Source organism: Camponotus floridanus, unplaced genomic scaffold, assembly GCF_003227725.1.
Source record: "Camponotus floridanus strain SB8 unplaced genomic scaffold, Cflo_v7.5 scaffold14, whole genome shotgun sequence".
Taxonomy (NCBI): domain Eukaryota; kingdom Metazoa; phylum Arthropoda; class Insecta; order Hymenoptera; family Formicidae; genus Camponotus; species Camponotus floridanus.
In genome coordinates, this window is record NW_020229259.1 from 660,115 (window position 1) to 684,831 (window position 24,717).

The following is a 24,717-nucleotide window of genomic DNA, read 5'->3' on the forward strand; positions in this document are numbered from 1 at the left end:
AGCACTTTTGATATAATATATATTCGTGCGTAAACAGAATGACATACATATAGATTATAGATTTTGCATTTTAAAGATATCATTTTAGATATTATAATACAGAGTGATGACATTATCAACGATCGTTTTCTGTGATGCTACATATTGTGTAAAGTCAGTCCATTTTATTGTGTTAACAATGCGATATTATGTACATGTAATCGAGATTAATCGAAATTATCTTGTTTATTTAGAGCGCAACAAATGAATCCTCCGTATATTTTATATCTATACATATATATATCGACCTTATTATTGCAGTTACACATTATTTACAGTTATTCTATTTGTGGAATTTTTTCCAAAGGGAAAACTAAGCGGCTTTTATTTATTTACGAATGTAAGCACTTTAGACTGCGCAAAGTTAAAGCGACACAGAATTGCGTTATCTCGTACTCCATCTATAGTATCGTTGTATCCGCAGGCACAAGAGAAATGAAATAGTAAAGTTACGGTACTCAACTAAAAAAACCGGTTCTTTAATTTCCTACTAATGTTTGGAGACTTGATAATTACTCACAATCCATTAAAATGGCACGAAAAAATAGAATAGGATTGTAATGGATCATTTTTCGTTTTCTAATACATTTCTTTCAATAAATGTATTTTTTATATAATGTTATTTATATTTTATATATTTTTTATATATTTTATAATTTTTTTATAGTTAATTTCTTTAATCCATAATTTAATAGATAATTTTTTAATTCTACAAATAAATTTAATCAAGAAGTTTTCTGCTATAAGATATATTCTGTAGTATAAACAAATATTTTTTATCGAAGTTCTTACGCTAATATATATTTGAAAATTATGAAATATAATTTTTATTTACTTTGTACACTCATAATCGTACATTTTCTTGGAACATAATTTTCCTTGAAAAGACTTCAGAAAAGGATGTGTCCGTAATTTAGCGTAAGAAAATAAACGTTGCCTGCGAAGAATTAAAATTATGCTCTTCGCGAGGTTCGTCCGGACATCATCTTCAGCAGGAAAGGGATAATAAACTGTTGCGACACGCTACGATTAATCATCAGTCCTACGGATTTTAGCGAGATTACGTAACGATTTCTCAAATGATATTCGTGTCGTCGTATCGATTATCATGGATATATAACCCGTCAGCGCAGGTTACGGTTAACATGCGAACATTATCGATCAATAGCATCGTAAAGATGTCACATTGAATGCAACGGATTATTGCGTAATATGAAGGAGATATACAGGGGCTGCGAGATGGGATTGATAATTTCAGGGTCGATATCACGCGCGAGCAAACCGAGCAATTGCCTGGCAAATTGAAGGAGGGTCGGCATTCGGCCTTATTTTTAGCCTATACACGGTGTCTCAATGCATACACTGAGGAAAAAATTATCTTGAAATAAAAAAATTTGACAAATTAATAAATAGAAAAAAAATAGAAAAAAAATTTGAGTTAACTCAAGAAAGCTATTTATTCGGTGGATACTAATCACGTATTTACTTGTATTCAAAACGTCTGTTTGCTTAAGTTTTTATTTACATATGTTTAAAAAAATATATATGCTTAAAAAAATATAATCTTTAATTAAATATTTTTATTTTAATTTTACAAAATATTTATTAAAATGCATGTTTTATTCCCAAAAATTTTAAATTTTTTAATTTTAAAAAATAATATATTTAATTTAATAAATTATAGTATATATTTTACGAAAATAGTATTTAAATATAAAAAAATATGTAAATGAAAATAATGTACTTAATATAACATGCATATTTAATTAAAATTAAATACTTTTGCTTAAATGAAATAAACAATTCCTTGTATTTAAAGCAAAAGTTTCAAGAAATCAAATTTATTTGATTTAAAAAAATTTTTCCCTCAGTGTACAGTATAAAAATATTAAAGATCATATTTTTAGAAGAAGTATTTGTTTCAACATTAAATGCTGGAACTGTATAAGTGACAAAGTCTAGATATTAAGTCTTCATTTCCTGCGAAATCTCATACAAGTATTTTGCTGTATTTTGACAGAATTTTTTACATATGTGTGTGTGTGTGTGTGTTTATTTAATCAATAAAATGCCTGTAATTGATTTGATTTAAAAAAATGCAAAATATATCACACTAGCACCGTTAATTTATAGAGAAAGTATCTAACATTTAAAAAAACTACGCCGCTGGCACATTTTTGTGCTAATTTTTCCAACAAATTTCTCTTTTTCCGTTTATCCTGATTAATGTCTTGAGTGTATGTGATAAATGGATAAAAGGATTTTATTCTAAGATATTTTATTTTTCTTCTAAACACTGAAATATATTAAAATTCTTTCCTTCAATTATAAATATTCCAAAATGCAGAAATAATAGAGTATTTTTTGTACCTGTAGTTATAAACCATGACGGGTTAGTCATTCGCTTATATAAAGAATACACGTTTCCCCTGACAAAAACTTTAATCCATGAATCCTCGAGTAAAATGTTTTCTTATTGTTAGAAAATGATTAGATATATCAAATATTTTGTAAATATTTTAATATATAATATAAAATATAAATATAATATATAAAATATAATATATAATATAAATATAAATATAAATATAATATATAATATATAATATATAAAATATAATATATAATATAAAAATAGAGCAAATTTCTGTGAGAAAATAAAATATCTCGCGCAATCTAATTCAGCTAATTTTAATTATACATATAGTAATTCAACTTTAATTATTTAACGAGCTCCCAGCTAACGAATACGTTGGATTAATGTCATAAATCATTGTCACGATCTAAGCATCTTTACGATCATCCTGTGATGCTTCCGCTTTCTTAATTACTCGCTTGTCACTATTGCTGTCACTCGACTGTACAAATATTTAGAATACCAAGCACGTATCATTTTGAGCTTCTCACAATAGATATGAACTTGAATTCAATTTCCTTTATACCTTACGTCACACAAGACTAGAATGAAAGGGACGAGACCTAAATTAGGTAACTTAAATTGCATCGGTGCACGTGTAGCTGTAATCTCGACATGCATTAGCATGTCTGTCAAGTTTCATTAATCGATATATTAGATTTTATCCTGAGTCATACAACACGAATAGCAAGCAGTGCACGAGATACGAGTGTTGTAATAAAAATCATGAAAATATTAACATTAAAATGAAAAGATTAACATGCAAATATTAATATTAAATATTATAAAATATTATTAAAAGATTATATTTTTTCAATTCTAATTTTGATGAAATTTCATCAATTATTCGATCAATTAAATTTTGAAGGAAATAACGAAAATTTATCAATTGCAATGCTTGCACTTGGAATGCTTGCAGATTCGAATATTTATTAGCAGAAAGTGCAAGTGGAAAATATATCTCACGGAAGGATATTCTTAATCTATGTGAACCTACCTGTTGTCTTTAGTAGAATCGGAGGCTACGCTTCTTATGTTAGAATGATGGAATAGCTCGCGGAAACATGCGCGCGTGAGAATTCGATTTTTAACGATATCCACGCGAGACCTCGTAGTATTGATTTTTTCGCGTTTGAGCTTTCGTTTTATTGCGCGAAAAAAAATGGACCTGCGAATCGATTCCTTTCCTCACACGCAGATGAGAAAAATAACGCTGTGAATTTTCGGAGGAGAAAATTCATACCTCACACCACGACAGCCTAGCGCCAACTAACGCAAGACGCGACTGCTCGCCGGATGAAACGGAAAATCTGGCTATAGATGGCGCCCGCAGCGATCGGCGCGCGATTGGCCAACAGTTCGGCATTCGCAGGTGGGTACCTATGTGCGTTGCACATACGTGTATAGTAAATGTGTACGTACAATGCAGCGCATTAATGGTGTGCACCTGTGCAGATGCACTTGCAATTAAGGTAGATGTATCATTCAGGGCCGGATCAAAAGTAATAAATCATTATTAGACCTCGGACGATTTAAAAGACTAGAGGCTTTACATAAAAAATGTAAAATGTAATAATAATGCATAAATAATAATGATTAATTAATAATTAATGAATGCATAATAACAATGTGTGTATATGTAAGTAATCAACACGAAACTCGATTGCTCACTTGAGCTCAAATAAACCTTATTTTAACGGTTTTTTACTTGTTTTTTATTTTTTTATTTATTTCATTATTATTTATTTTAGATTTTTATTTGTTTTTTATTAAATTTTTTTTTACTTTTTATTTTATTACTTATGTTCTCCTTTACTATTTTATATCTACTTTTTATAATTTATTATTTATCATTAAACTTTTTTTATTTTTACTCTTTTTATTTATTAACGAGTTGAATGGAACTTAAATATCTCCTATTTGTTGAATTAAAAGTTTGTTAAAAGGATCATGCTTCGTTGAAAAAAATTATTGCAAGTAAATATGTATTATATTGGATATATCAAACAATATAAATTATAAAATATATTTATATAAAAATTATTATATAAAATATAATAAAATTAATAATAAAATTAATAATAAAATAATAATAAAATAATAATAATTAATAATAAAATTTGTACGTATGTAAGCTGATTCATTCATTAATATTATACCTTTTTGGCGCGATGTGTAAAATTCACAGTGTAATTTAGAGTGAATGGAATGGACACGGCGCTAAAGTACCAGAGGAGGCGGTAGTTATTTGCACCAGTGTCATTAACGCACCATATTGTACTCCTACGCGATTACACACATATGATAGACGGTACATATGTATGCATATACATGTCAATACGTGACTGTTTGCCAATAGTATAGCCACGGAAATACCTATATCTGTTTTATGTTTTAAAGTGATGAATAAGATGCAATCGCATACATACGATTGTTTTGTTCTCTTGTATCTTAAAATAGCCTTGTTTCTTTTTTCCAATCGCGCTATTATACCGTTTGCCCATCATGCAATAACATAAAACATATATTTTTTTCAAATATTAACGTCATCTCAATCTACTTCAACAAAAAATTAAGCGTAAACAAGTAGTGCAATTACAATTAATGAGATGTAAAGATAAATGAGAAAATTATCCTTCTTCTCGCATTTCGTTAATTATGATTAACGAATATTATTAAAAATAAGCTCTTAATAAATCAAGCAAAAAAATACTAAGAAATACGTGACATATTTCTTGAAAAACATCATCCCATCTTTGTTGTAAAGGCATGCGTTATATTCCATATTTATTATATATACATGAAAAATTCTCGAAGAAAGCTTATTTCTATTCAATCAGGAGCAGCGTAATTTCTCCTAAAGATTGTAAATATTTAAATTAGTCCCTCTCTCTCTCTCTCTTGTGTGTTGACTCTCCAAAGGAGGAGGCAACCGTTAATAAAACAAGAATTTTGACGGAATTTTGTGCGTCAAAAATATAAAAAATACTTTTTTCACCGCTCGTAAAGAAGAAAGAACAATACATTCATTCATTCACATCATATTGCTTAGATATACATTGCTAATAATCGAAATTACATTAATTCATCATGAAATTGCTATCAATAATTATTAAACACGCGTCTTATTTTCACGAAAGCAATAAAAGAAAAAATAAAAGATTTTATTCTTTGAACTTTGCTTTCACCTTTTCTTCCTTTGCTTATATAAATTTGTATTATTCCCTCCTCCTTTCTCTTCTAAGATAAAGTAAAGTCATTTAATTTTAATTAACTAACTAGCGGGAAAAACACCTTATACATTAATTTGTCAACGTAATCGATATTATATTTACACGAACTTGTTTTTACTTAGATGAGGCAATACGACTCTTGAACACTATACATTTTTCTACTCCTTATCATATATTATCGAAGTATTGTATGCAATGCCATTCCTTTTACATGAGTAAATAGCTATAATTGATCCGTGAATATGCAAGATGCGTTCACAAGTGTACATGCCAGTGCGAATGTGTTACGAAATTGCAAAATCATGAAATATTCTGATCCATGCGGAATATCGTGATATCGAAGATGATGAACCTAACGTTAGAAGGATAACGCTTCGTTGAAATTGAATATTGAATTTAAAAAATAACGAATTTGTCACTTGTTTACAAAATCACGCAGTAATCAACTTGTCAAATTTTTATAGGATAAAGCAATCACGTAATTTAGCTTAAACATGCAAGAATTTATACACATATCTACGCGAAAAGAAAAAATAATATTGTTGAAAAAAATATAGAAATATAATAAAATTACAAATATCGTTTCTTTTACAGTAATCCATAATTGTAAAAGCGTAATACAATTATATTACGAATATATATGTAATATCATTATAAATACGAAAATATATTAAAAAATTATTCAGGAATGATAAAATTAAATTAAAGATTAACTTTATTCTTTTATACTTCATTATATACTAAATGCAATTGGAAAAGATTTGTTATAAAAATAATATAATTATTTACCAATTGAAACATGTAAGCACACAAAACCTACAAAAATGTACGTGTGCGATTCTATTCTTAAAAATAATAATAATAATGAAAATAATAATAATAAAAATAAAAATAATAATAATAATAAAAAGTTTTTACATATTATATAATTGACACTCTACAGAGGATAGCAAATTCAAATGATATTATAATAGTCTTAGCAGATTTTACTTATGTTATAAACACAATTAGAGTGTTTATTTTAAGCTGTATAGAGGAACTGTGATGTAAAGATATTTATTACAGTTGCTTCCGGCAATTGAGAAAGCATTAAAACGTGCACTTGATGCGTATAATTAACTGGATATCTGATTTATCGCTGCGCAAATACAGAATAATCACTATATGTGCTTCATATGTGCTACACAACGCATCTTCGAACGATATACATTTACAGAGTGCATGCATGTCAAATTATTTCTTTGCAGAAATTACTAATTATTTGCTAATTTCTATTATTTTTTAACGTTCGAATAAAATTGCCGAGGTATTTTTTACGTAGCTTTAGTCCTATCTGTTTCTTTCAAATATCACAGGAACTAAGAATATATTTAAAATTACAGAATAAAATATGTATATTATCGTATCACGTTTTATTTGGAACACATTCTTTTGTAATATTCTAAGGAACATGTAAATTTGTATAAACTCATTCTAATGGCTAATAATTGCACAGACAATGTAATTGTTTATAGACATGAAGCAAAATAGTCACGAACGTTGCATATGGAACACATATGTGGAGGAAGGCAGCGATGTAATAGAGAATATTCTCGACCGGGCGAGTAACCTTTTTTAATCGAGTTGACCCTAGTCGACGATTAAACAAATTAGAAAGGTCTCGTGGATGTCGGAACAAAATCTTTCGTAACTTACGACATCAGCAAATATTTCGAAAATGTTAAGGACCGGGAAATATTTCGACTCTCTCTCTCTCTCTCTCTCTCTCTCTCTCTCTCTCTCTCTCTCTCTCTCTCTCTCTCTCTCTCTCTCTCTCTCTGTATTTAATAATCATATTCATGTAGAAAAATTTTTTAAATTTGTTGGAAAATTTTATATTATATTTCTATTTTCTAAAAAAATAAGCACATAGTGATAAATTAGATTTATAAAGACGTATGAACGAGAGGAGAAAAAAAAACATCTTTGTAGATTACAACGTCATCAATCATGCACATTATGCATATTCATTTTAAGAGGCGTGATACACAAGTATGTAATGAAGCTCTCGTGACTACTTATTCCAGCCCCGAGGCAACTTTAAGATCGTTTCAATTTTTTCACTTTTCCTTCTTGACAATATTGTTAAGCTTAGAGATATCTCGATTTGCTAATTACCTGTAATTTCTATTTTTTCATATTCTTAGCTGTTTAAATTATTTTTTTCATATCTTTAGCTGTTTAAATTATTTTATTCATGTCTTTAGCTGTTTAAATTATTTTATTTATGTCTTTAGCTGTTTAAATTATTTTATTCATGTCTTTAGCTGTTTAAATGATTTTATTCATGTCTTTAGCTGTTTAAATTATTTTATTCATGTCTTTAGCTGTTTAAATTATTTTATTCATGTCTTTAGCTGTTTAAATTATTTTATTCATGTCTTTAGCTGTTTAAATTATTTTATTCATGTCTTTAGTTGTTTAAATTATTTTATTCATATCCTTAGCTGTTTAAATTATTTTATTCATATCTTTAGCTGTTTAAATTATTTTATTCATATCTTTAGCTGTTTAAATTATTTTATTCATATCTTTAGCTGTTTAAATTATTTTATTCATATCTTTAGCTGTTTAAATTATTTTATTATTACTGAAGGATTGTTGATATTTTTTGTGTACATAATAATTTATATAACTGTCAATTGTTAAATATTACTAATACTTTGAAAATTATATCGTTTATCATATATATAATTGTGAATACAAATAAATAAATTGATTGCGTATCAAGTGTCAAATATAGAATATTTATTTACAATGATAAAATCCACGTCATTTGTAATATAACGATAACGTCTCTAAATAACGAGATGTGGGAAACAGGTAAATGATGTCATTTTCAATACTATCAACAATCACTGTGATAACCTAATCTCGAACCTAGCTTTAATCTGGATTTTAGTCCTCGAAAGAACAATTAAATTAAAAAAATGTACCTATCAAGCTTTTATCTCAATCAGTTATCTAGTAACATCGATGACATAAAGTCATTCGATTCATGTAAAGTTATCGGAAAAAAACGGGAAAAATGTTTTCATTTCAAGAAAGCACGTTTTTACGCGCTGATGGTATCATTGAGTGGATTATTCGCAAGTAAAATATAGTACTTTCTTCCTTCAAATATTTCTCTTCCGGGATTCTCCTCACTTCCTCTCTTCGCCAATTTCTCTTTCCCTTCAGCTTCCAATCGTGTTTTTTTCCTCGTTCGCACGAGGTAGTTATACAACGCGAGAAAACGTGCCTTGCACAGCAAGGATATCCGGCGTTTTCTCCGAATGCCAGATATATTTAACAAAATAATTTAGATAAGTAATAATTTTCTCTGCGTATGACGTAAACATCAGATATGTAAACGCACACGTACGTTTAATATCTCGGAATTTATTACATGCAAACGAGGAGAAAAGAGCAGATGTAACATCCTTTTGTCTCTATAAAATTGTTATACCGTATTTCTAGAATTTTTCGATATAATTAAGAGTTCTGGGTCTTCTCCAAAAAAAATTCTAACAGAGAATTCAAGGAAAAAATTTTAAAGAGATTGAATGTATGAAATAAAAGAAAAAATATTCCGATAGAATTCCAAAGAAAAAAATTTTAAAGGGATTAAATGTAAGCGATAAAAATTCAAAGATATGGAGTGCCAATTTTACGTTTATTCCTCTTATATATTTCAATTAGACTCGATTTAAATTTTAATACTTTTCGATATAACTTGTAATATGCTGTCTAAAATGAAAAAAATTAAATTTCTATTAAATAATAATCATATATTCAGTCAAAAATTAAAAAGAAAATATGGGGTCTATTTTGATATCGAAAAGAGGCGATAAATATTAAATATCAACTCTATTTATGGATATTATTTCAAGCGTTAAGATAAAAAAACGCGTTGTAGTTCAAATCATATAAAATATGTTTTCAAAATATGTTTTTAAAATGATATAGATTCTTATCAGTATAAGGTGTTATCCGCAGACGAGAGAGAAACTCTTGTCATGTATAAATGAAACTATTTGTCATGTATAAATGAATTATCTTTATAAATCGATCAGATTCAAAATCGAGCAAAAATTATTTATATCAGATGATAACGGTCGCAATTTTTAATGTATATAGCAGTGATAAATGCGTATGTTAATTCATTAAATCCATTAAATCATTGGCAATCATAAGAAAAATTAAAATAACATAAATTATAAATTAATCGATCATTAATTATTTATTGTCGATCGTAAGCAAATAAAACATGATTCCTGACATACCATGGTATTAATACAATCGATTTCTGCAAAGTAACAAGTATTTTGTAAATTTATTTCTCATACAATAACCAGAGATTGAAATTAATTTAAGTTATAGTTAACAAGTTTATAGATACCAATATATATAATTAATATTTTTTTTAAACTCTTATAATGTGTACTTCATAATTGCTGCAGAGATGTGTGTAGAATAGTGGAAATTTTAAAAAAAGCCTTTTATTTATCAGATTTTCACACGATTTTCCTCTCGCAAAGCTAAATGCTTGCATTAGTAGGTATATTATTATCGCGAGCTGTGTAATTAAAAGCGTAAATTGCGCTATATATATATATATATATATATATATATATATATATATATATGTACGTAAATGCACTTATTCATATACAAGATTTTATATAATCATCGTACAATATTTTAATAATTTATTATACAAGTAAATTATCAAAAAATTTAATATGTTAAGCTATTAGTAATTTTTAAATTATAAGTTATCGAATAAAAAATTTTGCCAATAATATTACATAGAATTTGCGCGCTCATGTTCCTACATTTACACATAACAATCTGTCATTTATGATTGATTTTTAGAAAATAGTTAATAAATAAATTGATTTCTGCAAATAATTCTCTGATCGAAACAAAAATAAATGTCATTTCCTAAATATGTGAAAATATAATTAAGTTTATAATTCTATTTAAATTAATAATTAAGCGTTTAAATTTAAATTGTTGTTTAAGAGAAAATTAAATATTAAGAAATTAAATATTTTACGTACAACATTTATAACTCATTAATATTATCTGACTAGCCATAAGAAACAATAAAATCATTTGATTTATAGAAATTAATGACAGATCAGCACGTGCGTTTCAAATCGGAGCGAGTTCTACGTGATATCATTAGTAAATTTTAATCACTTATGACTCAAAAAAAATTATTCCAACATCAAAATTTTCGTATAGAGTTAGATTTCTGGATTTATTTTACTTCTAGAATACACTATTAAAATATTGCATAGAGAATGTAAGACACCCTATAAGTACAAGAAATATTTTTATTTCAAATATCTAAATTGTTTTTATTTTACGTGAAATAAGTCAATTATGAATGATGAACGTAAACTACATTCACCAAGAACGATCCGAAAAGTCGGGATATGCGTGCAATAATCTATCTGATAAAAAGATATAATCTAATGATTAATATAACTCACGTTGGAATTCGACATCGGTGACGATAATCACGCGGGTATATATTTGTATCTTTTTTCGAATGCAGATTTCAATTTCAAAGCGGTCACCAGTGATCGATTGCGCGGCGATTGCCGCTTCCTTCGGTAGCTAGATGTAATGCCTAACGATCAGGAAGGATAGAGATTATAATGAAAAATTCATCAGATACCGTATAAGTAATATATCGGGGCAACTTGCGAGATAACTCGTTCTGTGACGATTGGCATTCGATCTATCGTACGGTCATCTTTATTTCCTGAACACCCAGAAATCCTATTCGCTATTACTGCAAAATACTTAATTTTAACCCTTTCTAACGCATTTTATATAATCCACATATATTTTTTTAATTATTTAAATTTTTAATGAAATATATATTCTTTCTCGATATGTGCATCTTTAATTTTTTATTGTAAATTCTACCATCTTTATTAGTGCAGATATTTGTTAGTGGGCAGAGAAGGATTGTTACATTTGAAAAAGGATTAAAAAGATATAAATATCATTAATAATAGATTTTGTATTCTTAACGAAAATTATGTAAATATTTACATTAATTTAAACGAAAATTATAAATGTTTACATTAATTTAAACAATAAGAATCACTTTCTTTTTTATTTGTATATTATAGAGGATCATTCAAATAATATACACTTTGAATTTTCTGATTCTCTTTTGGTTCCTGATGCAATTTTAAAATATTGTAACAATAACAATTTTAAAAAAGGGATTTTTTGAATGATCTTAACTTTGATATGTTATTAAAATTATGGTTCTCGGTAAGTTTTAAGAGATTTTCATCATTATATATATTAAATATTTACGATTAAGCTATTATTAAATATTCATTTAGAGATTTAAAAATATGCAAGTATATTAAATTGAATTATTTCAAACTTTTTTTGCGGAAATTAAAATTAATAGTTAGGAATTTGGATCAAATAAATAAATAAAAATTAAATCAAAATTGGCATATAAGAGCGCGGTAATTGAAGGGAAGAAACAACACTTCCTTGCTCTTATATGCCAATTTTGATTTAATTTTCATTTTTTTGCGGAAAATTGCAAACTATTTTTTTATAGTTTTATTTTATAGTTTATTTTATATTTTATTTTATAGTTTATTGTAAACATGAATGAAAGGAATGGAGTTTCTTCTCCACCCACACATTTATTTAAATATTTATTTTTTATTTTTAACAATAAATAAATATGACAGTGACAATGACGACCAAATGTAAATAAAAAAGATTAAACAATAATTCAGAAGAGTACTAACAGTAGTGAAAAACGAGCCAATATAAACAAAAAGAATATAAACATATAACGAAAATATAATACAAATGAAAAATTAAGATATTTCAAAATTGCATATCATAGAAATTAAAAAAAAAGTGCCACAAAATTCAAAATGTATATTACTTGGGAATGTACTCTCTATAACATATGTCAAAAGGAAAATCCGTGCTATATAAATTAATTAAACATTTACAAAATTACAACACAGTATATTAAAATATCTAAAATTATTAAACTATGTCATCAATTCATTTTTTGACAGATCAGGAATTGCAAATTCATAGAAAAAAGATTCATAGAGAGAGAGAGAAAGAGAAAAACAAAATATTATTATTATAGTGTGCAAAGCGAGACGAGTAGCATCCAAGATTTATAGCACTTGTTGCCGTTACATGCCACGGATTGGATATGGAAATAGATTATTGTGCGCGATAAAGAGTGACGTCTTCTGGGGATAAAGGTAGAGGGAGGATGGAAAGAAAAGGAGGACGTACCGCGAAACGTCTTCTGTTAAGAGGCCTCAAGGCGTGGGTCGTTTTATCGCTTCGGGGCTCTCCGATTCTATACTGAGGGAAAAATTTTTTAAATCAAATAAATTTGTTTTCTTGAAAACTTTTGCTTTAAATGCAAGGAATTGTTTATTTCATTTAAGCAAAAGCATTTAATTTTAATTAAATATGCATGTTATATTAAGTACATTATTTTCATTTATATATTTTGTAAAATATATACTATAATTTATTAAATTAAATATATTATTTTTTAAAATGAAAAAATTTAAAATTTTTGGGAATAAAAAATGCATTTTAATAAATATTTTTTATTAAAATTAAAATATAAAAATATTTAATTAAAATTTATTTTTTTTAAGCATATATATTTTTTAAACATATGTAAATAAATATTTAACTTAAGCAAACAAACGTTTTGAATACAAGTAAATACGTGATTAGTACCCACCAAATAAATAGCTTTCTTGAGTTAATTAAAATTTTTTTATTTCAAGATAATTTTTTCCTCAGTGTACAGACCCAGACTCTATCGAGACGATACCGAGCATGATGCGTGCACGTAAACAAAATTAAAGTATTAAGAATATTCCTCTATTTCCATCTCCTCGATTCAATCAGATTTCGTATCGGAAAAGCGCGCGATATAATCGAAAAGGTGTGGCATTTTGTTACGAAAATAAAAAAAATGAAAGTTTCTCGCACTCGTTGCGTTTCTCGTTCTTTTGCAATTTTCTCGTTTCATTGCAACCTTATTTCTGCGTAACAAGACAAGTGAACTTGGCGCACTTTCTATAACATGTCAGATCGACATCGCGTGAAACACCAGAGATGATGGATTTCTCTTTCTTTCCCTTTCTTCCCTATCCTTCATTACGTCTTCCTAATGAGAAATGCATGGTCAATAACGAGTCTCTATGTCTCTACATCTGTATTATTTGTCTAGCTGTTGTGCATGTGCGATTTTCGGATTCACGAAGATCGCGTTATGTCTTTAAGGATGTTTTGTATGTACAATCCCAGCAAAAAGTAGCTGAAAATCAATATTGACGAATATCCACTTTTGATGTATTTTGAATGAGAAATTGTGTGGAATATTAATTTGATCTTAGCTACAGTGCAGAGATGTATTTTTTAATATTTATTGCGTTTTTATTGAAATATTCCGAATTTTGTTAATACGAAATGATTAACTTTTGACAGAGAATTTCGCTTTGTGACAGATACATGACTAACTTTATTAAATTATATTTAATATCTTTTTAATCAGTTAGTATTTGTGTAATATTATTTGATCAAATATTTTCTCTGTATCTAAACTTTTGCAAATTTTAAACGAACTCTGAATATTATTTCCATGTGTTTTTGTCATTTGAATCGACGTTTCCCATAAGAACACATGTTAATTCGGTGCAAATTAAAATCCTTATAACTTGTGAATCGATTTAAAAATTATACCGAAGATTCTAAACATATGTAAGGACATTCTGTACAATTTTCATTAAATTCTCAATATTTTGAAAATAGGTACAAAACATCCTTAATCGAAATGACTAACTTTTGGCAGAGAATTTCGCCTTGTGACAGATACATGGCTAACTTTATTAAATTATATTTAATATTTTTTTAACCAGTTAGTATTTGTGTAATATTATTTGACCAAATATTTCCTCTGTATCTAAACGTTTGCAAATTTTAAACGAACTCTGAATATTATTTCCATGTGTTTTTGTCATTTGAATCGACGTTTCCCATAAGAACACATGTTAATTCGGTGCAAATTAAAATCCTTATAACTTGTGAATCGATTTAAAAATTATACCGAAGATTCTAAACATATGTAAGGACATTCTGTACAATTTTCAGTACATTCTCAATATTTTGAAAATAGGTACAAAACATCCTTAATCGAAATGATTAATTTTTGGTAGAGAATTTCGCCTTGTGACAGATACATGGCTAACTTTATTAAATTATATTTAATATCTTTTTAACCAGTTAATACTTGTCTAATATTATTCGACCAAATATTTCCTCTGTATCTAAACTTTTGCAAATTTTAAACAAATTCTGAATCTTATTTCCATGTGTTTTTGTCATTTAAATCGACGTGGTTATACGTTTCCCATAAGAACACATATTAATTCGGTGCAAATTAAAATCCTTATAACTTGTGAACGCTTTAGTGAATCTATTTAAAAATTGTACCGAAGATTCTAAACATATGTAAGGACATTCTGTACAATTTTCAGTACATTCTCAATATTTTGAAAATAGGTACAAAACATCCTTAAGAGTTGTTTCTCAGGAGAAAACACGTGCGAACGTATTCACAGACAGAGTTTCCGTTTCGAAATACTTCTGACTTAAGTGTAAGCTAGAGATGGGTGAAAGCAATGCACTTGAGTGAAAGTCAAATTCTTCACTGCGCCTGTCTCTCGGAACTTTTATAAGTGTCATTAATCGGCAGAATATGAAAAAGTTAATGACAAGGTATGTCGATGTAGTGGATTCGACGTGCCGTGCAAATCAACGCGGATTTGAAAGCGAAAGGATCGTTCTTCGGTGTTATATATACGTAGTCCGTACACTGTATTTGCTTCTTTTTCTATAATTTTATTCGAATAGAAAACCCCGTGGTGTTAAAACCGAGAAATTACTAAGGAATACTAAATGTATAATCTTTAATCTTATTTCATTTGATAAACAATATTAACTCTTACACTGTATTATTTTTGATACTTGAAAGTACACAGGAGGGGTCATTTTTGTTCCTTTTCAAAGGATAAAAATATTCAAAAAATTTGGAAAAATTCATATGCCCTCTTTGATCTTTTTAAGTAGAGGCTAAAATAGTAAACTTGCAAAATAATTTTGCTTTAATATATTTTTATTGCAAATATGTGAAGCGAAATGCTCAAAGTGCATTACTATGGGAAATAAAATTATAAATTTTTATACTTTTTAAACAAATGATTGAATTATAACGAAACTTTTTAAAATAAAAATTGAAACTCTGAATGGTGATAAAAAATGCCATATTAATTAATTAAAATTAGACAATTAATTTTGAGACATTTTTGAAATATCGAAGTCGATTTTTTCGTAAATGAAAAATTTTTATTTGAATCAAAATTTCTATTTGAATCAAATATTGTTATTATCACAAAGTGGCTATTATATAAAATATATCGATTATTTATATAATATATATCGATTATTACTGTAAAATATTTGTAAAGTACACATGTAAAAGATGAAAATCTCTATGGAACGTTGTGCACATTTTCAGTTATATAGAAGGATATTCAATTTATTTTTTTGCCCAAACAAAATAAAATGTGTTTAAAAATACTACAAAAACAAATTTTTAAAGAAGAGTAAAAATTCATTTTTCTTCACGAAAAGTATGTTTAAAGTATATAAGGAAGTCTTTTTGTTCTCGAAAGATTTTGCAACTTGTCCTTCAGAAAGAAATTAACACAAGTAACGGCTCTTTTACTTTTATTTTACTATTTATTTGCTCGATTTAATAGTTTTTTTCTAAGGAAACAGCGGTCTTCGTACCGTTAATTTTTGATTAATGAATACCGCTAGAAATAATAAGGTCAAAAATGACTTTCATAAAAATTAAATATTTTATCCAAGGATATATTATGAAAAAAATATAGTACAGTATACACAATATATTTTAGAAATGGATGATTTAATAAAAAACATTAATGAGATATTTCGGTAATTAGATTTCTTTTGAAAGTATTAAAAAATATTAATTTTAATTCCCGCGTACACATATAAAAAAAATTGTCTAATTTTTTTTTTTAATATTTTTATAAGATCATATTCTATATGCATGTGTTATTATATATGTCAGCTTTTAAGCTTACGTAATGAAATGCAACCTTGATAAAAATAAACTGAACTCAAAGAGAATTGACTATCTAGTTACTGCATGTGTGATATAAGCTAATTTAATATTTAAAGAAGTTCGAAACGAAAGGATAAACAACAGCAACGATAAAAATCTGTTGCCGGTCTGCTTAATCATTTGCAATGCTAGTTAGTGTAATAATTATAGTGCGATAATTATTTTGTTATATATTATAAAAAAACAATAATTAATATATGTAAAATTCTAACTCTTATACTGTGTGTGCCTAAACAATAAATTATTGTTGTATACATATAAATTATATATGTATATAAATTATAATAATTCTTTCATAGATAGATATATAGATGTCTTTTCTCTCTGAATTTGCAACGGATATTAATTTCCAGCTAATAATTTAATTCTTTCGACATAAGTGCCTTCAAAATTAACGGATATAATTTTTATCTATTTGTATCAATAAAGTTTAGTTTGAAAAGTCGTTGGTAAAAATTAATTTGTACAGCACAGATTATTTTCCTTTTGACATATACTTAATATATGCTTTGTGAATCCTGTTGCTTTCTCTTTTGATTTCTGAGATACGCGATTTTGGAATATTATAATTTTCGTACTTATTTGTACCATCTTTTTTATATCTTTGGATGATTATATTTTTTTATTTACATTTACTTGTTAATGTGTCACGGTTCTGGATTATTGTTTGTTTTTTTTGTTTACATTGCTTGTCTTGAATCTGTATTAGATTTATCTATTATTAAAAATAAAAAATAAATATTTAAATAAACGTATAAGCGGGGGAGGAAAGTCTGTTCCCTGCTCAACTTTGTAATAAAGTAAAATACATGGTTTGGATTTTTTGTAATAAAGTAAAATACATGGTTTGGATTTTTCACACAAAAGAAAGTTTGAAATAAATGAATTCGATGTTTGCGTATTTAAATCTTTAAGTAAATGTTAAATAATATATATATAGATAGATTAATCTTTTAGGCATAAACGCTTAAAAATGATAAAACCTTTTATTTTTTGGGAATCATGATTTTATATCAAGTTTAAGATTATTAAAATTAAAAAAATTAAAAACTAAAATTGTTATTGTTACAATATTTCAAAATTGCATATTTCAGAAATCAAAAGAGACGTTATAAAATTCAATGTGTGTATTACTTTAAATGTCTCCTTAATATATGTCAAAAAGAAAGTAATACGTGCCACGTAAATGTAAAACATTGTAAACATTTACCGAGTCTTTTAGTTTCAATCGTTTATAGTTTAAAAAGCCTTGGTCATTCGAAAGATCTTTGTGTTGAGAAAAAATAATCACAATAACAAATAATCAAAAATTCGAATAGAGGACAACTAAGGGCACGTTGAGGCACGCCGTATCGAATCGAACTACATCTGTCATCGAAACCAGATATGAAGAAATAATTTTGATTAATTCAATTTAAAATTTAATTTAATTTAAAATTTAATTTAATTTAAAATTAATTTAATTTTATTTAAATTAATTAATAAATAAAAAAAATTATTAAATTATTCAAATAAATAAATAAATTTAATTGTAATCAATAAATATTTTCTCGTACAATTATGCAAATTTCATATCCACTCACAGTACGATACACTCACGCATTCCCAGTGCGTATCGTTCGCGTCGCTGCGATCGGTTCACGTTAACCGATGCCCCGTCGTCGCATTCCACCTGTCAGAATCAGAAGGTAGCGTCGCGTACGCATCCACCCAGAGAAAAAGAGCGACGAGATAAGAGAGAGAGAAAGAGAGAGAGAGAGGTAGAAATACGGACGCGGTGCCGGTCAGCCTCGAAAACTCTCGTTGTCTCGATATGGCAATGCCTCGCACACATGTACACGCATGTACATGCATATATGTACACATATGTACATACATTCAGGGGTACGAAGAAAAAAAAAAAAAAAGAGTATACAATAAAAATTCGAAATGCAAAGTACTCACCGTTTTAACAGCCATCGTCCATCGACCAGCCACGCCGCATTCTAATCTTGATTTTCTCGCGGTAGAAGTTCTAGGATCGCTCCCCGTCAAGTCTTCCAGAGCCGACTTCAGGCCGATGCCGATCCGCGTCTACCTTGCCTCGCGACTTGCCTCGCGCCTGTCAATAATCGTGGCAGTTTGCTTCGTTTGCACGGCGTAAGGAGAGATTGTTAAAACGCGCACCACCGCATCGCGAATCGCGCGCGAATTAAAAGTCAAGGGAATTCAAGCTGCGTGTATTTACAACGACGCGAAAGAACGAAGCGTTACCGATCACTCGAGCCAGCGACGCTTGCCACAACATAACTGGATGCCGCCTGGTGGGGGAACCAAACGTCGCGAAGAAAGACGCGCGGGAGGGAGGGGGAAGGGCCGTGAAAGTAGGGGTAGGGCGTGGGACGGTGGTAGAGGGAGAGGGGAAAGGCCTCTCTCCGGAGCACGAGTAGGAGGAAGAATGATCGAGACGTACAAACGGCATTGTATTTATCCATTTCCGGTCAACATTGCAAAAATGCAACATTTATCATCTCCCCCTCTCTCTCTCTTTTTCTCTCTCTTCTGTTCCTTTTTCTATTATTACTAATAATAATTAGAAATAATATTTCTAATAATAATTATCCAATATTATCTTAATACTTATCTTAATACTATCTAATATTGTTTTTAATAATAATTAGAAATGATATTATTAGAAATATTATTTCTAATAATATTTCTAATAATATAGCAATTGCAGAAAAAGATACTATTATATTCGAAAGTTTGATTAATTGTTTTTTTAATTAATTGTTGTTCAATTTCAAAGTTTGAAAATTAATAAATAATTAAGGCCTCTCTCCGGAGCACGAGTAGGAGGAAGAATGATCGAGACGTACAAACGGCATTGTATTTATCCATTTCCGGTCAACATTGCAAAAATGCAACATTTATCATCTTTCTCTTTTTCTCTCTCTTTTGTTCCTTTTTCTATTATTTCTAATAATAATTAGAAATAATATTTCTAATAATAATTATCTAATATTATCTTAATACTATCTAATATTATTTTTAATAATAATTAGAAATAATATTATTAGAAATATTATTTCTAATAATATTATTTTCTAATAATAATATTATCTTGAAAAAAATTATGAAATGCCAGAACTATACATATTGTATAATATTTTTCTGCAATTGCTATAATATTAGAAATAATTATTAGAAATATTATTAGAAATAATATTTCTAATAATTATTTCTAATATTATTTCTAATAATATTTCTAATAATTATTTCTAATATTATAGCAATTGCAGAAAAATATTATACAATATGTATAGTTCTGGCATCTCGTAATTTTTTTCAAGATACTATTATTCGAAAGTTTGATTAATTTATACCGAATATAAATTAATCTCTCTCTTTCTTTCTTTCTCTTTCGTAGATTTAATCTTGGACAGCGGAAATATGTATTCCTTTTAGCAAACATAATTAATTATTATGTGTATGTAAATCTAAAAATGGGATATACATGTTGCTTTCAGAGATTCAACTGTCAAATGAATTTTGCGCGAGTAAATTCAGAGTTTAGAATATGCATACGCATTGAAAAAATATAAAGATTTGTCAACGTGTTCGATATTGTGAGACAGAAAACGCGTCTCATGTATCTGTCATTTTATTTTCTTGTTATGTTTTACGTAAATATAAATGACTTTGACTATATTAACATTTCTAAAGTCATCAGATAAATGGATTAGGTAAATCAATAAAATATCCATTTTTTTCTCATATCTTAGACACCATTGTATAACGTTACCCATGCAAAAAATTTCTAGTATTCAAAAACCCTGTCTATAAATTCGGTTATAAAATGCATGATTTTTGCTTCGATAAAAATATCATGTGTCAATTTCTCATTTATCGAACGAACGAACCTCGAATCTGATGATGCTAAAATATCCGATTTCGTGAAATATCACTCTATCTCTCATTTGTTTTTATTCTTGTTTCATTTTTCTTGGATAAGTCTTGATTGGCAAAATTTATACAATCCCTAGAAAATAAATTCACATCGAATTATTATAAGATAATTATCTGATTCTGAATATTGATTTTATTGTAGGTGGAATAAACACAATAATAAAGCGATAAGATTTTAAGATAATTATATAAAACAGGAGAGGAAATTGGGCCAATAAGAGCCAGGCACTTTAGTAAGGACGCGATCAATATTATAAATAATTTTCTTTAATATATCTTCATGGACACGCCTCGATCTATTTTTTGATCGTCTTCAGCGTAATATCTGAAAATAAAGAAGTTTGTGCGAAAAGATCCAGAATACTCATTTACATTAGCTCTGTTTATAAATAGCTCATTAGTTCTCTCAGTATTTTGAGAAATTTAATAATTTCATCACCTATCGGTGAGATCACTATTGAAAAACAAAGAAAGATGGTTAAACGAAAAATAAAGATAGTAAAAAAATTAATCAAAATGAAGATATACCAAAGAAAATTATTTATAATATTGATTACACTCTTTTTACTGCACCTGATTTTTATTAATCCAGTTCTTTCTTATGTTTTATTTTCTTTAATTGATTAAATTATCAATTAATTATTATTAAAATTAATTAAAATAATTAAAGATTAAATTATAAATATATATTTATAAAATTTATAACTGTATGTTTCAAAATTTCAAGAATTCGAGCAATTTAGAAGAATGACATGTCTCTGTTGATGGAACAAGAGCATAATATTTTATATTTCCACGAAGGCGAATCATTTACTCCGCTTTCAAATCATATGAATTGTTACAGATAAAATAGATTTCTGAAGAGCAAAAACAATGAAACATCTTGAATAGTGTTCAATTAATTATTAATTAATTCATATAGTTTCCAATTAATTATTAATTAATTCATGTTAAACTTTTACATGATTTGTTGAATTAACAGCTCTAAACGTGTATTTTTTATAATACCTTAATATTAAGGTTGGAGCTTTTTACATGGAAATACATCTCGACTATGTCTAGTACAATTTCCTTATTTGCGTTTACAATACATAATCTTTTTCATTCGTGATGCGGCGTTACAGTGTCGCGCAGCAGGTGCAATTAAGAAATACCAAGAAAAGTGGGAGGGAATTAATAGCAGCCGGTATATAATAGTGCATTGTGCAGCTTCGCGAAGACTTTTTTCGCAGAGCATACAATTCATATTGTGTTTTCGATGGTTTTATATAACATCTGGAATCCTCTAATCATCTGATCTTAACGCGTACGCGTTTGTGCGGAAAATGTTGACAATTTTGTTACTCATTTTTTAATTTAATTATTTTCAAATATTTTAAAAATTATTATATTATTTTGAAAATGATATTTGAAAATATTATTCATTACATTTATATTTAGTTATATTTTTTGTAAAATTTATTATTGTGAAATAATTCGAAAGGTTTTTAAAAAAATTTTATAAAAAATAATTAATAAAATATAATTACAATTACAATTACTTAGGAAAATCAAAATATGTGAATGTACATTTTTTTAAATTTATATCTCGAACATTATTATCATTATTCAAAAATAGATTACGAGTCATAACTATAACAAAAGAAATGTCAATTAAATTGTTTTTGTTTTCTAAAAAAGTCTTAAATTGATCTTAAAGTATCAAAATCATTATATCACTTTTAATTACAATTTTATGCCTGAAAAATTACAATACAACTTTTAGAAAAAATATAATTTTTAATTCAAAAATAATGGGAGAGAGAAAGAAAGACATTAATGAATTGTTAATTTGAAAGAATAAAGTAAATATAAACATATTGTACAGATGCTGTATGTGCATACTTTTATACACATGATTATAATCGTACATATACTTATGGATATGTACATATGGATATTATGTTTATATTTTACTTTGCACAACCGAATTCAAATGCAAATCAGATGCAAATGCAAGATGAAAATACACTGAGATGACATACATATTTTATCGATATCGATAAATTGCAGATCTTGTTAACAAAAGAGTGATTTAACTAACTTCTCATATAATTAAACGAATTGAAATTTATTGTATGATATATACATCCATTTCAATCTTCAGTCTTTTTTATTACTGATTATTTTACTCATTTTTTTAGATCCATCGTGTTTATTATTTATATAAACAGATAAATTATACTTTTTCAAATTTGTATCATTATATCTTATATTTATATTCCAGAAAAAAATACATCTGATTTAATTTAATGTATCTATAAAAACTCTTATATAATTTGTGTTTTTAAAGTATTCCAAAATATACTATTTTTCGTGACAAACATACATAACTATTAATATTTTATTATGATAAAAACAATCTTGAAATAGAAAAATTTAGCATATTATTTATACACTTTTTTGTACTATACTTCGAATAAATTTTATTTAATGACATTACAAATGTTTTCAAGTGACTGATCATGCAATCAAAATAAAAAACCTTTACCACTTATTCTAATTGTTCAATTTTCGACTCGAAGCATTTGTAATATCAGTATAATGTTACATTCATCATATTTTTTTATTGAAAGAAAAAGTTACATAAGATCTGAAAAATACCCATTCTGTAAAATTGTGATAAAATCTTCCTTTTAAATTTGGATCACTCTCATATTTAAGCTAATATATTCCCATTTATGATATTTCTATATGTCGATTATTATCCAATATGTAATCTATAAATGTAATTATGTTTATTATAACAAACAAACTAAATAGAATATTTTTATTTTTTAATTGGCAAAGAGTAAAAGATTTTTTGCTTACTTTTTTTGCTATCCTTCAGCACTGATAAAAAAAGTAACAAATTAAAAAGAAGAATAATTCGGAATTCTCTTAAAAAGAAAACTGAACAGTATATATACTGTATATTATATCATATCATATAATATATATATATATATATATATATATGTGTGTGTGTGTGTGTATAAAATGCATTTTTACTTGATGCTATTTTCGTTTTAAAACGTTTTGGTCTGTTAAACATTTCAAAACAAAATAACATTGAACAAAATGCGCTCATAATATGCTAATAGAAAGTTACAAGTTTTTTTTTTAAATCCTGTGAGAGAGAAAAAGATGACTGCGACCTCTTTTCGGTTTTTTTTTACACTATATTAATTGATTATTTCAATTCATGTGTTTGTCATTTCATTCTTGTGCTATGATTGTGAATTACTATGTTAAAACGATTAAAGTAATTTATCATATTATTGTATAATTTAGTAAAATATTTGTTATATATTATTTTTTATAATATTCTTTGTATACTTTTTTCTATATTATTATTTTTATAATTCTATATGTAATTGATCTATACAATTATTTATATTCTATATATTTTTTATATGCATTTTTAAATCCAGAATGCATTACCAAATAGTATATTACTCGATAGTACAAAGGAAAATTTAAAAGTAAATCTATGTAAATAATTTGCTATTTACGAAAATAAAAAATTCTGAATTGATAAAAATCGAAATTGCGCAAATTGGAAAATGGCGAACTAATCATAAAAGGCCTCTTGGCAAAAACAAATTGCATAAACTAAAATTAGGCTCTTTACTTTGCTTTACTTGGAAAACACTTAGAATACGTATGACACATACATAATCTAAGGCTTTTTTACATTAATTTTAGATATATACATACCATTTTCTTATAAATTTAATCAAATTAATTTCTTTAGAAGAAATAATAATAAAGAATACAAGATG

The 24,717-nt window shown here is 27.0% G+C and overlaps 1 protein-coding gene across 2 annotated transcripts in view; it reads right to left on the minus strand.

Moving 5' to 3' along the window:
* Nucleotides 1-19,246, minus strand: part of LOC105252953 (cilia- and flagella-associated protein 251) — a 67,754-nt gene extending 48,508 nt beyond the window's left edge. Inside the window, exon 1 of one of the 2 annotated variants that reach the window (XM_020028062.2) lies at nucleotides 18,911-19,246. The gene's annotated coding sequence lies outside the window, so the exon portion shown is untranslated. Of the gene's footprint in view, nucleotides 1-3,452; nucleotides 3,737-18,910 lie in introns of those variants that run through there. The other variant, XM_020028061.2, reaches the window with a different exon arrangement.
* Between the last annotated feature and the right edge of the window lie 5,471 nt (nucleotides 19,247-24,717).